The sequence below is a fragment of the Emys orbicularis genome, chromosome 1 (genome assembly GCF_028017835.1).
Source record: "Emys orbicularis isolate rEmyOrb1 chromosome 1, rEmyOrb1.hap1, whole genome shotgun sequence".
Lineage (NCBI taxonomy): Eukaryota > Metazoa > Chordata > Testudines > Emydidae > Emys > Emys orbicularis.
In genome coordinates this window covers 3,638,148-3,655,482 of record NC_088683.1, presented here as the reverse complement: position 1 = coordinate 3,655,482, position 17,335 = coordinate 3,638,148, and the positions used below count along the sequence as shown (strand labels likewise).

Sequence of the window (17,335 nt, the reverse complement as noted above, 5' to 3'; positions counted from 1 at the left end):
TCTCTGGCAGACAGGCACCGCGCGCTGGCGGCTCTCCTCTTGCACAGACAGACATTGGCTGAGGCTAGCAGCGCTTTCACCTTGTGGCCTGTGAGGAGTGGACAGTGGAGATGCCCCGTGTGCCCCCCGCCCGCCCGATTGTCAGAGGGGCTGCCGGAGCCGGCTCCGAGCCACCTTCTCTTTTCTCTTTGAGAGAGGTCTTTTCCTTGACCTCGGGCACCTCCGCACACCAGGGCTTTTCCAGCAGGCTTCCGCTCCTGCCTGCGACTCGCTCGTGAATTCCCAGGGACCTTTTCACCAGACCTTTAGCATCTCAAAACACCAGGAAGAACCCCTTCCCCTCCCCGAAATCCCACCCTCGTTCTCCTTCACCTCGGTAGCTCCTTCCCAAGCCGTGGGGATCCCTGGGTGAACCCTACAGAGGATGCACCAGGCCGACTGCAGTGTTTGGAGCGGGGCTGGGAGATGGCCCTTGGGCAGGGGAGCAGGGGGCTCTTTCAGAGATGAGCCAATCCATTCTTGGGTGGGGAATAGCTCCCGCATGGTTGGAGGCAGAATGCAGGGTGTGTTGCAGGCCAGGCGGTACTGTCACGTGCGTGGATCTCGCTGGCGGTGTGTCCTGGTGTGTGGACAACACACTGCTGTGCTTTGTGCCCCTCTGACGTTCGCACTCTGTTTTATTCATTCGGCACATTCCCCTCCAAGGGATCCACGCTTCAGACAAGGAAAATTTATGTATCAATTTTGCATCATTGCCCTGTATTCTAACTCCCACCCGTTCGGTTTAAATTGACTTAAGAACTGGTTATCTCGAGAACTGTCAACCCAATTCCCCTTAAATTCGTTTTACGCGGCCGCTGCGTAAAGCCAGCCCGCTTTGAGAGGCTGACATTTCCAGACATCATTCACTGTCAAGTTACTCCGTGGCCCCGGTTGCATTTCCCGGCTCCCTTTCAGAAGGAAAGGTCTCCATTTGGCGAGTTGCTGAAGTCTCTCCTATCCCGGCACAACCCTGCTGCGTTTGCATTCAGCAAAGCTGCCACTTCCGCGATCTTTCTAATACACAGTAATGACTTGAGACTTCTTGCAGCGAGCAGAGTTTCCTGGGCTCCGTGGTGTACTGCAGTCCGGCGCGGGAGCCTTCTCTGGGGGCGCACAAAGCTGCTGTAATGGGCAAGTTGCGTGGGTTCCCCACCCCCCACCTCTGTCCTTCCCTGTCCAGGAAACCAGCAATTCAAATCAAAGTCAGTGTGTGAGTCTTTAATAGCGACACACAGCTCTCTTCTCCCGCTCCCACACACGCATGCAATTACTCCGACCCCGCGGAGATGGTGATTCTGGTGCCAGTTTTGATCAGCCACAGACAATTACCCGTGAGGAATGAGATTGGGCCCTCCCCACCGTCCTGCGGGATTGAACAAGCTGCCTGTGTCTGGGCAGACCGCACCGGGATGGCAGTGAACTGGAGGTGGAGCTGGGCTTTCGGGTGGAGGGGACGTCCCCGAGAAATCGGTTAGAGTTGTAAGAACTGCCAGACCAGATCAGAGCCGAGGTCCATCCAGCCCCCTTCTACCACAAGCCTACCAAAACCAAGGCAATTGATACAACCTTTGAAAGCTCACCCTGCCCCAAGCAGAGATTTCACCCGGAAAAGGAAAATATTCCAGAGACTCCATGAAGTCCGCTAGGGACTTGGCTCTTGCTGCCAATTTTAAGCGGCAGGCGCCCCGATACCAGGGTGATGGTCCGCTGTGTAAAATCACTAACTTGCATCACGTGGGCTGGCACTGGGGTAAACTGTTCTTGGCCCCATCCCATGGGGCCGCAGCTGCTTTGGGCGGGGGCTCTCCCCGCTGGCGGGCGACACGCCTGTGTGCAAACAGGCATTGTGGAAGAAATGCCCTTCCCGTTTGGCAGTGCTAAACAGCCGTCCAATCTCAGTAGCTTCAATCCATTCCTAAAGTGCCACCCAGAGAACTTCCTGTTGCCGTGCGATAGAAGTGTTTATTTATTCATCTGCTGTGCATTTACGGGCTATTTCAGCTAGAAAAGCACTCCGCTCTTCCATTGCGATTTCAAGAGCAACTAGCATCATAGCACTGGGAAACTGAGCCGCGCTTTGGCTGTGCAGGCAGCGTTGCTGGGTCTGTAGTAGTGATGAGCATGTCTCATTTCTGGGGGAGGCTGCCTGGGCCGCTGAGTGTCCCCAGATCCTTCAGCCAGGGAGCTGGGAGGGCTTGGGTTACCGAAGGGTGTAAACGCCAAGGAAGGGAGCGGAGTGAACTTGGTGGGGCTAGGGGTGACGTTGAGGAGGGAAGGCTGTGGAAGGACTGCGTGGAAAGTCTGCTGGGAGGTGCAGCATGGAATAGTCCCCCAATGGAAGATCCGTCACTTGGGGCTCTCCGGCTCTCGAGAGCGAACTGTAGGGAGGTGAAGTCCTGTGGGGCCAAGCAGCCAGCCCGATGAGCTCCCTGCTGCCCGTCGCTTTCAGGGTGTAGAGATTTGAGGTGAAAAGAGGCGGTGCTGGAAGAACTGGCCCTGGGACGGGGGGGCTCGTGATGTTCCAATCAGGTGTCTCTTTCCAGAGCGTGTTAGCTCAGCCATCGACCTGCTGGAGCTCTCCGGCCCGGCTACGTGGGAGGTCAGGCAGAACTGGGTTCTCGCAGTGGTCTCTTCAGGCCTTGAAAGCAGTGGGCAGACGAACGTTTCGAGAGACCCAGCCAGCCCAGGAGTTCCGACGGGACTGCAGGATGACGTGGGCAAGCCACTAGTAAAGAGATGCTCGCCCTCCTTTTAATTAGCTACCACACTGCAGGGCTAGAGCCCACGTGATAGGTACAACGAAAAGGGCGGGTCCCCCGTCACTGTAGTGTCAGAGTGCTTTACAGTCTTAGAATACATCTGCTCTCCCAACGCCCTGTGCTATTATCCCTGGGCTGTTAGCAGCTGGGAAACTGAGGCACGCCAGGCCCGGGTCACACAGGCAGTCTGTGGCAGAGGAGGGACTTGAACTCCGGTTTCCCAAGTCCTAGGCTAGAGCACTGCCCCACCCTCCAGTAGGGCTAATCCTGGCGAGCTTTATTTCCGTACCAAGCCTGGTGGTGGAAGTGATCACCGGAGGGTCCCAGACCCCCTGGCCGAACGAGGTATGGTCGGGCTGGGACAGGCTGCCTCGGTAATCTCTGGGGAGCCTTTGTGCGCGGCGCAGCTCGTTGGGGGTTCCAAGCACCTTCCCCAAAGCGCAGGAAGGAAGCTCCAGAACCCGGGCGCGGAAGGGAAAGCGTGGCCCCGAGCTGGGAACCGGTGATGAGCCAGCAAACACCGGGCTCAAAGGGCACGTTCCAGCGAAAGGCTCCCAAGGGGCCGGGGTCAGAGGATCAGGAGAAGGGGGAGCGGCGCGGGGCCCAGGCTTGCAGGTGACCCAGCTCTGTAGAGCAGACAGAGTGATGCAGAGGGAAGCGGTGAGCTGAAGTGACTAGACGCAGGGCTGGGTTTTGAATGGACGGTGAGCTGTCGCGGGAGCAAAGGCAGCCTGCTGACGTGCAGGGCTGGGTGTCGCCTAGCTGCTCCGTTCGCCTCTGGCACAGGATCCGAGCCGCTCTCGCCCAGCCTGCGGCTGGTCCCCAGTGTGTGAAAGGCACCACGGGAAGAGAAGCTGTGATGTCCTGTAGGCCCCAGCGTCTGGGCTTGCTTACCCCCGGTCCGGTTGTGTGTGCAGCAGTGAGGACAGGCAGTTCGGAGTGGACAGCTGAACTGCGGGGTGGAGTCGGTCTCCTGGGAACGTAGGTGGATTTTGCCCAGTGCCTGCCGCAGCAGATAGCAGAGCTGTGCTGTTGGGCACTTTGGTGCTCCCGGCAGGAACGTCCCCTCCTCCCGCAACACTCACTCACGCTCCCGAACCAGACAGCACCTACTAGCTGGGACTATGTGGATACAAGTAATTGGAGCTACACCTGTCAGACGCCATGCGCTCAGTGATGTTCATCCTTGCCTTTGTGCGTGGGGATTTGCCCATTGGCTCACTCAGAAAATCCAGTTACTCGCCATTGGTCTCCCGGTCGTTCGTGTGAATTAACGAGGTTCTGCTGCAATTAAAACTAATCAATAAAAGCCCGTTTTGGCCCTTGGCCGCCCTGCCCTGCCGTGCTCAGGATCAGTCGGGCGCTGGGGCAGTGGGTGCGGCAGGAGAGTGTGGCTAGGCCAGATGGCTTTCTGTAGCACTTGCATTGCAGCGAGGGCGTCCTGCGAAGGGCTGGAGATGTCACGCTTGCAGCTGCGACTCACAGGCTAGTGACTAAGGCAGCGCCTTGACCAGGGTGCTAAGTGGAACAAGGACTCAGCTGTAAGACAGGAATGGGGGAGCTGGCCCTTTAAGTTCACGGTGCGTGTCAATTCCACTGAGCCGGGGAGATGGGCAGAGACGAGGAACCTTTGGGGGTGGGTTGGCACGTGGTGGCGGTTCTGGGGCTGGGATCCTGATGCCCATCTGCCGGGCACACTCAGGGTGGCCCACTTAGATCTTGGGCTCCGTGAGACATGAAGGCCGGGGACTTTGGGAGGTGGCAAGCAGGCCCCTGGTAAAGCAGCCATTGGGAAGCCTGCTTCTTGCATGGTTTGCCTGTTAGTGCAGCCCGGTTATGCCCACGTGGTCTGGGTGTGCCTCTCGATGCCAAGGGAGGGAGCACTGGCATTGCTGTGGAGCCGCTGGAAGGAGACCCACGCGTGAGGAGCAGGAGCTGCTTTTGTGGGGTCCACGCGAGCCTCCCAGCGCAGAGCCAGGCGGATGCTCGCAGGGGTGCAGAACCCCAAGTAAGCAGTGCGGGGGGGCTGGGTGCAGGGTTGTGGGCTCTCAGTCTAGAAGAAGATAGGCCAGGCTGCCCAGGTGAAAATGGATCGGAATCTTTCCCAGTGATTGTGCGGCCTCTCCTAGCCAGGGCTTGCCTAGGGCTGCGTGGCTGACACGGAGCCAGAAACCGCACCTTAGCTCAGGCACAGGAGGGACAAAGGGGAGGGCCTCTCGGGGGCTCTGTCTATGAGCTTGTGACTCGCAGAATTGATGGCGTTTCCCTGGCCTTGGCTAGCCCCAGCTTGCTCTAATTACACACGTCATCCCGCAGAAGGGGCTTCTCTCCCTTCCCTACAGGAAAATGTAAATGACTTTCTTTAGAAACTCTCTAAACATCCTAAGAGATCTCTGCTTGGGTGCATGTGTGGGGATTTCCCCTCAGATTGGGGGGAGGCACGGAGAAGGAGAGGTGAGAAATTGCTGTTGGATTTTGGAAGGTCAGATGTTTGCTATTTCTCCACCCAGCATCTTCCATATGTCTGCTCTCCTGCTAGCGATACATCGTCAGCTGCAAGGCCCTGGGAGGGAGAGGCAGATGAGAGCTGGGGGTTTAGCCCCATGCCGGAAAGATCCAGCCCCTCGGTATGCCAAGGGTTTGCTCCATCTCCTAGCCTAGGTGTGAACGTTAAAGCATCTAGATTCACTGAGGGCTGCTTTGCTGAAGGTAGTTTCACGGGAGGAGAGGTGGCCCTGGATGGAGTCGATAAGGGCTTGTCTGCTGGAAGGCAAAAGACAGACGGTGCTAGTTGCTTTACTGAAGGCTTTGAAGAGCACGGAGCGTTTGAAGGAATTTGTCACAAAACCGGTCTCCTGTCTTTGCCTCCCCCTGCTCTTAATGAGAGCACATTAAAATCTCTTGATATTAAAATTCACTAACTGGTGCAATGTCCCTGATTGGAACTTGTGTGTTGCACCAGAGTGTTAGTTCCGTTTTGTACCATTACGCTGTGATTCATCCTTTCAATGGAGGGGAAAGACGTTCCCCCCACCCTCCTCTCTCTGAATGATTGTCAAGATAAAACACACCGTTTATGTTCTCTCCAGCGTGGGCTGCGTTTACCCATCGCATTGGTGGTGGTGCTAAATCTCCTTTCCATTTAAATTCGCCGCCATCCCTGGGCACAGTCCATACCTTCCGCGTCGTGTTTGGCACGTACTCCATGCACACGCCTGCATGCTCCCCTTGCTGGGGCTTAGCCAACGCAGGAGCCATCAGCCCTCGCGTTTGCCATTTCAGCTCTTACCGCTGGTTTGAGACATTCTTTGCAGCTCCCTTGTGTGGCGTGGCGGGTGAATCGCGGGTTTGGAATTGCTGCAGGATCCTGCGTGCGTGTGGACTGGAGCAGAGCAGCTGTTCGATGGGAGGGTCGAGGAAAAGCTTTACAGTTAGTAGAGTGGGGAGACGCTCGCCTTGGCTGATGTTTGCACTAGCTTGCTATAAATAGACGTTGCTCCAAGACCTCTTCTCCCAGTAGTGCCCCGCTTTGTTCACTTTGCAGACTGAACCAGGAAAGCTGTTTTCTAGCACGCGCCCGAGTTCAGTGATTAGCTTCTTTGGGGGCCAGGGGGGTTAGCAAGCTGTTACTAACAAGGTGACAATGAGCTGCCTCTAACGAGCGTGTGATGAGCTTGTATCCATCTCTCCTGGGTCTCCATTGGTAGGCACAGGGATTTCTTCAGCCAGGTTCTACCCCAGAGGTGGCTGGTGTTCAAGAGCGCAAGGCGATCCAGCATGGCTTCCTGGAACGTAGCATTTGGGGTGGGCAGAATTCGGTCTCCGCGGACTAGTGGGGAGGAGGGAAAGGGAAACGTGAAATAGAACATCAATTACATGTGTTCTTTGGGCAGGAATGGCCTCTCATTGCTGGCTGTGAGCAGCGCCCAGCACGTGGGGCCCCAGGGGCTACTGTCATGCTCATAATTAATATCACTTGTCCTGACATGGCTGCACCACGCGCTGTGCCCGGGAGGAACCTGCAGGAGAACCCCCCGGGCTTCCGGGATCTCCTCTCCCCCGCGTGACACTTCAGATGCCTGCCTGGACTGCAGGCTCCAGGGGGAAGGGGCCGGGTTTCTGTGCAGCGCCTGGCACAGTGGGTCCCCCTCCCGATGGCACCAGCTGGCTGCTAGTAACAGTCACCCCCCGGTGGGCTGGCAGCAGCAACACGGCCCATTACTGGGAGGTCCTAAATCGAGAGCAAAGGGCCTCTGGTATCCCCCGGACGGACAGACGTACGTGTCTAGTGTGTAGCCGTGTGCCTGAGCCCCATGCCAGCCTGTGTCCGATCCGGAGGTGTGCGCTCAGCCCCGGGGCAGGAAGGGCCGAGAGCGTGTGCTGGTTCCTGCTACCTGTGTGCAGCTCCGATCTGCAGCGCGCTCGGCTTTCCCTTGGCTCATTGCTTTCACGGCTAGCCGAGCACAGAATTGCATCCGCTCCTGTGAAACCGCTCTGGGCCCAGCGCTTGATGTGCACGTCCAAGCCTCTGCCCGGCCCGGTCGGAGGCGGTGATGTCCCCGAGGGGCTGAGGAGCCGGCAGGCTGAGCACGTGGGGAGGGGGCTGTACCAGCTGGTGGTTACTGTGGCAGCAGTGAGAGCTGGAAGCTCTGCCACACAAGGGGAAGAGGCAGGTTCCCCTCGATAGAGCAGCCGCTGGCTGCTGCGCTGGTCAGTGCAAAACCCTTCCAAGGTGGTGGGCTGGATCCTGCGAATGGGTGAGCTGTAGATCGCTCCCTGGGAGCAGGGGGCAGGAGCCCTGCCGGCTACGATTCTCTAGGCAGGGCTGGGTTCGTGTCACCTCTGGGTAGGTCAGAGTGCGGCGCGGCACTGCTGGCGCCAGAGGAGCTCAGCGGCGCTCATTCTAGGGGCTGCTGCGTGGGGCCGGTGACGCTGCTGGTTTGGACCTGCGTGGTCGGGAACGGTCCTGGCTACCCGAGAGCTGCAGTCAGCCGGGACAGAGCTGCCGGCATTAGGCCTGAGGGAGCTGGGAACAGGCCGTGGACTCCGCAGTTTCTCCTGCCCCTTGGTCCCTCTGGATTTCCAGGCCCAGCTCCTCCAGGGTGGGTCGAGGAGGGCAGGGGTGGGGAGCGGGAGTGGTTCTTCGCTCCCAGGAACCGTCTGTATCTTTGCAGAACACACCATGGCCAGGCGCTGAGCAGAGAAACCTAATAACTGAATGAGATGTCCTGAGGCAGCTTGTCCACCTCGCTGTGCTCGAGGGGCCATGCGGAGAGCAGCCTTTGCAGGCAGTGTTGGCGCTAGGTTAGGTTTTTATTATGCATTGACCCCTCGGCGCTTGTTTCCATCTGCTCTCCACGCTCGTTGAATTTCGATCGGGAGATTTTGCATTTTGCCTCTGCTCAAAGCTGCAGCCCTTCTCCGGGGTGATGGAGCCGGGCGAATGTTGAGTTCTTAGGGCCGGAGAGCAGGGACAGCACGGGCAGTGGCAGTGCAGGCACCTGAGTTCTGCCCTGGGGTGGGGAGCGGCTCTAGTGGCAGGTAGTTCCCTTGGCCCTTCTGAGCACCGTTGAGGGTAGCGTGGGATCCCGCCGATGCCTCTGGTGGCATATTTGGGCCTCTAGTTCCATCTGGAGCGGGCCTTTCCAAACCTTGTGGCAGTCACGCCCTGCGGGTATGCACCCCCACCTTAGGGCACTGGCAGAAATTAAACTCCCTTGCGGTGCCAAGAGAAGGAATGTGGGCATTCGTCATACTGCCCCTCTCCCCCGGCACGCATCAGCAGCAGGGTGTGAACCCGCTGGGGCCTTCAGCTCTCGTGAGCTAAAGGGCAACTGCATTAGCTGGCAGCAGGTGTAGGCTGTTACCTTCCAGTGGACCAGGCGCTAGGAGGGGACCTGAGCAGACCCACACTCTGCTAGCATGGATTGTGTGTTCACACTGCTTAGGCACAGCGACTCCTGGGAGGGACAGTCGTCCTGTAGTCTGCAGGCTGGCATGGCCGTTGTGGGAGTCTCTTGAAGAAACCAGCAGAAACCAGGTTGGGTGCAGTTTGTTTCTGTGTAGCATATTGGTGTTTAAAAGGCATCTGGCATGGGGATGTCTCTGCGCCTCCCTCCACAGGGTGAAGTGGTACCAGTGCCTGCTTCCTAGGGTGACCAGACAGGAAGTGTGAAAAATCAGGACAGGGGGTGAGAGGTAATAGGCGCCTATATAAGACACAGCCCCAAACATCGGGACTGTCCCTATAAAATCGGGACATCTGGTCACCCTACTACTTTCCCAAACGGAGCAAGGGCCCCTCTACCTCCAGAAACGTTCAGGTTAGCAGGACACTCTAGCAAAGGTCTGCATGCTGCTCGGCCCTCTGACAGCAGCCAGGGCTGAGCAGCCACCGGTGGAATGGACCCCTTGGGTCCGACTGCACTGGAGTGGTCCTTCCCAGTACGGTCCCTAGGAACCAGCAATAGCGCCAGCAGCGCTGTCTGGGCTGAGGGGGGCCTGGGACCGTGGCGGCTGCCTCGGTACGTACCAGCCGTCCCTTACTCCTCCAGGAGGGACGGGGGCTCATGGGTGCCACGCAGTGATTGCTCCTGGCCGGGTGGCTCTGGGGCGGCATGGCCAGTGGAGCAGACTGTGCCCTTGGCTTGACAGAGGAGTCTAGGCTAGGAGCAGGGAGGGGGAGCTGAGGGCCATGTTGGCCCATCGCATCGAGCCATCGCACCCCCCATCCAGAGGGCAATGGAGCCATAGCCAGGCCATGGGCAGCCTTTGGCCAGCCCAGGAGTGGGCTGGAAGAGTCTCCCCGGTACTGCACCAACCCCACTTAGCAATGGCTACCAGCTCATCTCCTGGCACGGCTAGAAACCTTCCTCCTCCACCTCCGGGGGGTCACAGACCGGCAGCTGGACCATCCGGCCCCCTACTGCTAAACGGGGGGCCATGTGCAGCAGGTTGAGAACACGATTGAGAAAGATTGAGGGAAATTTGAAAAAATTGGGTTTGTTTAGCCTGGAGAAGAGATGACTGAGGGGACATGACAGCAGTTTTCAAGTACATAAAAGGTTGTTACAAGGAGGAGGGAGAAAAATTGTTCTTAACCTCAGAGAACAGGACAAGAAGCAATGGGCTTAAATTGCAGCAAGGGAGGTTTAGGCTGGATATTAGGAAAAACTTCCTAACTGTCAGGGTGGTTAAGCACTGGAATAAATTGCCCAGGGAGGTTGTGGAATCTCCATCACTGGAGGTTTTTAAGAGCAGGTTAGACAAACCCCTGTCAGGGATGGGCTAGATAATACTTAGCCCTGCCATGAGTGCAGGGGACGGGACTAGATGACCTCTCGAGGTCCCTTCCAGTTCTATGATTCTCTGAAAATGCCTCTCATGCTTTCATTTGCAAACAGCCGTCTCCTCTCCAAGTCTCGGCTTGCTCCGAGCACGACAGATTGTGTTTTGCTGGTAGCTTGCCAACCTTGCGGGTCGGGCAAGGCTGGCGAAAGGTCAGGGCATGTGCAATTCCTTTGACAGTCAACCAGCTGCAGGTTGGCTGCATAAAACTCTAAACCCTGGGTTATTAGTAATTTGCTGCTGCTCCTTTTCATCCGGGCTCACCCATCGCTCCCTGGGGGCTGCGTCCCTCAGCGGCATTGTGAGCTGGGCGGAGAGGAGCAGGAAGAGTCCAGCAGGGTTCTCAGCGCCGGCGCCTCCATCTGAAATGCACGTTTCCAGGCTGGGTGGAGAAACCCGGCGCCTCTTGGGGGGGGCGGGGGAGGGGGAGATTTGTGGCTACTGAGTTCTGCCGAGCTCTGGAGGCTGGAGCCAGTTTGTGGCCCTGAATTATTTATTCCGTGTATAGGACTGGAAGGGACCTCCTGGGTTAGCAAATCCCATCTGCGTCTAGTGCGACCAGCCCCAGGCCTACAGCCCCATGCCGAACGTTAACCAGCTCTATTTTAAACCTAGCGGGGTCCGGAGCCCCCTCCTCCTGGCGGGGGCTGGGCCAGAGCCTCTCCTCTGGAGCTTGGAAACCTGCTTCTCCTTCCAGCCTGCATTTCCCCCTGGCTAGCTTATCCCCATTGGCTCGTGTGCCAGCACTGTCCTCTAGCCTCACCAGCTCGTCTCCCTCCTAGCCTGCATTTACCAGGCTCCCAAAGCCAAGCTCAGCCAGGCCCTCATCCCCCGGGTCGCCCTTCTCGGCACCTGCTCCAGCTTGAGTTCATCGTCCTCGACCATGGGTGACCAGAGCTGCACGCAGGCTTCCAGCCGGGATGTGCCCAGGGCCTTGCCCGAGGGCACTCATACGGCCCGATCTCTAGTGGGGTGATGTCCAGGGCCTTGCCCGAGGGCACTCATACGGCCCGATCTCTAGTGGGGTGGTGCCCAGCGCCTTGCCCGAGGGCATTCATACGGCCCGATCTCTAGTGGGGTGGTGCCCAGCGCCTTGCCCGAGGGCACTCATACGGCCCGATCTCTAGTGGGGTGGTGCCCAGCGCCTTGCCCGAGGGCACTCATACGGCCCGATCTCTAGTAGGGTGGTGTTCAGGGCCTTGCCCGAGGGCACTCATACGGCCCGATCTCTAGTAGGGTGGTGCCCAGGGCCTTGCCCGAGGGCACTCATACGGCCCGATCTCTAGTAGGGTGGTGCCCAGGGCCTTGCCCGAGGGCACTCATACGGCCCGATCTCTAGTGGGTGGTGCCCAGGGCCTTGCCCGAGGGCACTCATACGGCCCGATCTCTAGTAGGGTGGTGCCCAGCGCCTTGCCCGAGGGCACTCATACGGCCCGATCTCTAGTGGGTGGTGCCCAGCGCCTTGCCCGAGGGCACTCATACGGCCCGATCTCTAGTAGGGTGGTGCCCAGCGCCTTGCCCGAGGGCACTCATACGGCCCGATCTCTAGTAGGGTGGTGCCCAGCGCCTTGCCCGAGGGCACTCATACGGCCCGATCTCTAGTAGGGTGGTGTCCAGGGCCTTGCCCGAGGACACTCATACGGCCCGATCTCTAGTAGGGTGGTGCCAAGCGGCCCCAGCCGAGATTAGACTGCTGTCTCTTTGGGACGCCACTCAGCTCTTCAGAAGAGGGATTCCCAGCCCCGCTGGCTGGGTAGGGCAGGGGTGGTTGCTGTGGTCCTGGGCTTTCCATGGTTACATTGGTTTCCGGAGCAGCCAGTTCGGTTTGGTGCTGGGGCTTCCCCCGGGAGCCGGGAGCTGACACGTTCTCAGGGGGCACGTCACTGGCTCCTCCCTGCGCACTGATCTTCGGGGGCAGCCCTTGGGGGAGCTCCTGCTGGGCACTCCGAGGCTGAAAAGCAAGCTCCTGTGAGCTTGCAGGAACCCAGCCTGGTCAGCAGGGAGCAGCTCCCCGATGAGCAAACGGCTCTGGGCAGGCGGCTGTCGCCGTAGCCCCTGCAGCGCTGCTTTCTCGCCTGGGGCGGGCGCGTCTCAGCTTGGCTCTGTGCCAGGTGCTGGGTTTGCAGCCTTGTCTCTGGGCTTCACCCCACCCTCTCCAGAGCTGCCCATGCTGCCCGCTGGCATTTTGAAGGGATGGAGCAAGGCCTGGGCTCCCTGCGTCACTGGCCACCAGCATACACTGGGCTGCTGCATTGGCAGGGGGAGGGGTGGGACTTGTCCAGTAGCGTTCCCATGAGTCGCCGGCTCGCTGCGGCTCTCCCCGGGCCACTAGGCACAGACGCCAATTGCTGGCTGTGCCCCCCATGCCACCCGGCTCCCCCGTAGGAGCAGTGACATCCCCCAGCCTGTGCCCCATAGGTGGCTATGGCTGGCCGGCTGAGCGTCCGCTGGTAGGGTGCGAGGTGTGATGGCACGTGAAATAGGGTAATGAACAAGCTGGGGAATTATCTGCACTGGGATCTGCCTGCGTGAGGTGAGGGGGTGCTGGGCGCGCGAGTGAGCCGTACGTGGGGCTCAGCAGAGCCCCGCCTCCCCTTTCCCCCTGGGAACGAAGTGAGGGGAAGAAATGGAGCTGCTGCCTCTGTGCCATCTGGCCCCTGGGCTGCAGCGGGCTGGGACGCCAAAGCCCACGTGCCCGGATTCTCCCAGGCGCCCAGCACACGCTGCCCCCACTGACGGCAGGGTTTGGGGGCTGGGTGTATGGAGGGGTCCTTCCCTCCCTGGCCCCCCTTTGTGCCCGCTTCTGGCCCCACTGCCTGTTGCTGATGCTGAGTGGATGCTGCTGGGGAGGGGGGCAGCAGGAGGGACCCGGGGAGAGAAGAGAGAGAAATAGACCCAGGAGCATGACCGAGCAGGGTTCCTCATCCCTCATCCCCATAGGGAGGAGGCCGGGTTACATTCCCAGTCCAGTGGAGCAGCCATGCCCGGGCCTGCCTGGGCCCCCTGCTCGGCTGTGCCCTGTTGCACCCCTCCCCGGCCCAAGGCCCATGGCTTATAGTGTGGATGAGAGCCAGCGCTGCAGTGCTGTTTGGCTAGCAAACGCCAGCTGCAGGGAGCGGCAGGCTGAGAGGCCAGCAGATCTTGGAGATGGCCAGAAACGGCTCCCTCTGCAGCGCTCCATGGCCGCGGGTGGGTGGTGCTCTGACGAGGAGGGGTCGGATGGAAGGGACCGGGTGTAAAGGGCAAGCCTCTGGCTGCCCCGTGTAGGGCTGGGTTTGCCCTGGGATCTCCCAGTGCGTCTGAGCAAATAAGATGAGACCGCCCCGGTGTGGCAGCTTCTCTCTAGGAATCAGCGGGGGGAGCCAGCTCCCTGCTCCGTCACAGAGGAACCCCTCTCCTGCGGGCTGCCTGAGCTGGCGGGGTGGGGGCTCCTTTGCTGACTCTGTTCTTGGAGGGAGGCGGCCGTCTGAAACCCACCTGATCTAATTCCTTGGCTGTTCCCAGCGCGTTTCCCTGCTGCGTCGGGAGAGCAGGCAGTGGGACGGGAGGGCAGCTGGTGCTGCCGGCGGGTGGGCGAAGCTAGTCCCAGAAGGGCCGGTGCAGGGCTCGTAGCATGGCTGCCCTTGTATCTGGGAGAGCGGCGTGGCCCCTGGAGCCGAGGCCCCCGGCGTGTCTGAGAGGGGGGCTTTGCTCCTGGGCATCTCTGGAGCGCAGTGCCTGCTGGGCAGCATGTGCTGCGACTCGCCCGGAGAGGTGGCGCTCTGCACCCACGGGTCCTGTGGCGAGGCTGGGGCTCCTCCGGTACCTCCAAGGTGCGGTCTCCCCTTGTTTGCATTTCACTATCGCCCCTTCCCCAGCAAAGCGCGGCCTCCCCGCAGCCTGCCTCCGCCTTGACGCCAGGCCCGTCTGGCCGCGTCCTGTGCGCGGCGGAACCGAGCTGGCGCTCCCGCGGGCCGGCTGGTGCTCTCTGGGGCAGGCGCTGTTAATTAAGCGGCTGTGTGCTCTGCCTGGAACGCGTCTCCAGCTGGCGAGTGCCTCTAATTAAGCTCTGCGCGGGGCGGCGCTGAGGCCGTCCCGCGAATTGTCAGAGGGGATAATGAATTTGTCTGGTTTAAATAACTCTGGGAGGCGGGGGACACAGGCAGCTGCGCCCGTCCCTCACCAGGAGGCACGGCCCGTGCTGGGGCATGGTATGCCTGGCACCCTGGTTGCCTCTGCGGTGGGGCCAGGGTCGGTGCAGTGGGAATGCTGGCCAGGGCGTCGGGCTCCCATAGGAGTGTGGTGCTCGCTCAGACAGCCGTGCTGGCCGGCTCCATTGCACCAGGGCTGGGTTTCCACGCCAGCCCGTGTGTGGACAAGGGCCCCAGCAAGGCTGAGAGCCGGTGGCCGGGCTGCTCAGTCCAGGGAGCGGGAGCGGCTTGTGCTTTGGGAGCTGCCCATGTGGCAGTGGGGCCAGGAGCAGGCTCAGAGACATGGCCAGCCAGTCAGACCTGTGGAGCCCAGGCCAGGGATTCTTGCCCATGGTTCGTGCAGCCAGCCCGTACCCCGCAATTGGCTTCTGCTTACCCCACAGCGTGGCAAGGAGCGTCCATCTTACCCCTTGGCAGGGTACGGGGGCTGGCCCGCCCTGCAGCAGCACTCTGAGAACAGCTCTTCCATGCAGCCAGCACTTCAGTGTAACCTTCCAACCCACCCTCCCCTACCAACACTGCTGTCACTTGGCCGTGCCAGGCCCCACAGATCCCATTGTAATGTTCCCTGTGGGTCCTTGGCTGCCGTTGCAGAGAGGTGGGTACCTGGCAGAGCCCTCCCTCTCCATCCTGCATTCCTGCAGGGACTGGGCCACGCCAGAGCAAACACAGGCAGTGTTGGGCATTCCCAGACCTGGCCAGGGTTAGCAACTCCAGGTGGGTTTGTCTCTGCCCCGAAAGCAGCCCCCCTCAGCCAGGCTCCCTCCTGCAAGCACTGGAGGCAACATGTGGTCCCATCACGCTTGGCCTGGGTTGTTGTGGCCGCTGCCGTGAGGACTTCCCTCTTTCCAGCCAGTCATGGGCTGTGTAACGATAACCCAGTTCTACCCTGCTAGCGCCCTGCCACAAACCCACCGTCAGTCAAAGCAAGAAAACAGCCTACTACTGCTGTCAGCTGAGAGAGATGCACCTTTAGCTGAACGGGTAGGGGCCTATGCAGCGGTGTTGCTGGTCCTGCTGCCAGTCTCCCCTCCCCCCATGGTGTTCTAAGTGAGTTATTAATTAATTCAAGTGCAGAGCCGCTGTCTCTGCGAGCAGGGCCAGGCCCCCGCCTCTGAAGTGCTGCAGCAATTTCAGCTATGGAAATGCACCCGCCGGTCCCTGGCTGCTGATGGAGATGGATTTCTGGGCCGCTCGCCTGCCAGCTGCCGGTGTCAAACGGTAATTTTAGAATGGGGTCAGGGCTGTATTTTTAGATTGGCCCGAGGATGGATCTAGCGCGTATTTAACACGTCCTCGCCTCCCTGCACGGAGGCTAGTGCCAGCGCAGCACAGGCACCGCTTGGCCGGGCTCGTCAGGACGTAATCCTCTAGCAGCTTACAGCTCTGCAGCTTCCCCCCAAATACCTAGGGCACAGTTAAAGGTTTTCTCATAATCATCTCAGCACTTCATCCCGTGCCAGGTCAGCAGCTTTAAACTCCTTTGCTAAACGCTGGAGTCCTTCGGGGCCCGAGCGGGAGCGGGGCTCTTTCCTTTAGTTAGTTATTGGAGGAGGTGAATTTAGCGGGAGGTTCAGAGCTCTGGCGACCCAGTGGTCTCCTTAGCCGGGCAGCAGGAGCGAAAGCTTCCTCTGCCCGCAGGCATCAGCCCTGCCCCGAGGGGGTGTGGCCCGTCAGCCTGCGGTCTCTCTGCCAAGGTGTGGGCGTGGAGGCTGAGTAGGGCCAGCCGGGATGGAGGGTGTGATGGGTTCGGTCACAGAGACCCCCTTGGGACTGTCACCTGATGTGCTGAAATTACCTCTGAGCCCGTTTTCCCTGCCAGCTTGGGACTCCAGAACCCTGTCTTGTTGAGCCGGACACACTAGCCTGCTGCGACAGAGAGCCAGGGTCTGGTCCACGCCCCCAAAGCTGCAGACTTAACTGAAAACAGCACAGCAAGTGCTCCTGTCTCCAGCACCCAGACACCCAGCTCCCAATGGGATCCAAACCCCAAATAAATCCGTTTTACTCTGTATAAAGCTTATACAGGGTAAACTCATAAATTGTCCACCCTCTATAACACTGATAGAGAGATCTGCACAGCTGTTTGCCCCCCCAGGTATTAATCACTTACTCTGGGCTTGTTAATAAACAAAAGTGATTTTATTAGTATAAAAAGTAGGATTTAAGTGGTTCCAAGTAATAACAGACAGAACAAAGTAAGTAAGTTACCAAGCAAAATAAAACAAAAAACGCAAGTCTAAGCCTAATACATTAAGAAACTGAATACAGATAAATCTCACCCTTAGAGATGTTCCAAGAAGCTTCTTTCACAGACTAGACTCCTTCCTAGTCTGGGCCCAATCCTTTCCCCTGGTACAGTCCTTGTTAGTTCCAGCAGACATCTCAGGTGGAAAGCCGGGGTTTTCTCATGACTGCAGCCCCCTTTGTCCTGCTCCACCCCCTTTTATAGCTTTGGCACAAGGCGGGAATCTTTTGTCTCTCAGGGTCCACCCCCCCCCTTCTAAATCGAAAAGCGCCAGGTTTGCAGTGGCGAAAGCGCGTGTGTGGAGCGAGTGCTCTCACGAGCGTGCGTACTTAGCACTGCTCTTTCAGGCAGAGCCCGGGCTTGGGGAATTCCAGCTGAGAGGTCAATTTTCCATTCAGCTCTCGGGGTCTGAACACCAGGGATCCAGCCCCTGTTGGCTGAGGACTCCCAAAGGTGCTGGATGTTACCGCGAGGAGCAAGAAGGCAGCCGTGGAGAGGGAGGTCTCACGTAGCCACGGGTGGGGGGCAAGGGAGGCATTTGCAGCCCTGTGGGTGTCCTGGGCACAGTCTAGTTTAGCAGTGGGGATGACGGCGTTGTTGGTCCGGGGCTGCAAGAGCAGCGTGGGGGGCGGGGCGGGCATAGCTTTGAACAAGCGTCTTTGCAGGGGGCATTCGGAGGGGGGCCTGGTGCTGCGTTAGCGGCGCTCCCGGCCAGGGGCTCCCGTGTGGACGGGTAGCAGGAAGCTGCT

General features: G+C 59.3%; 1 protein-coding gene across 1 annotated transcript in view; it reads left to right on the top strand.

Moving 5' to 3' along the window:
• Window positions 1–17,335, top strand: part of SND1 (staphylococcal nuclease and tudor domain containing 1) — a 434,812-nt gene that overhangs the window by 329,764 nt on the left and 87,713 nt on the right. The gene's annotated exons all lie outside the window — the stretch shown is intronic.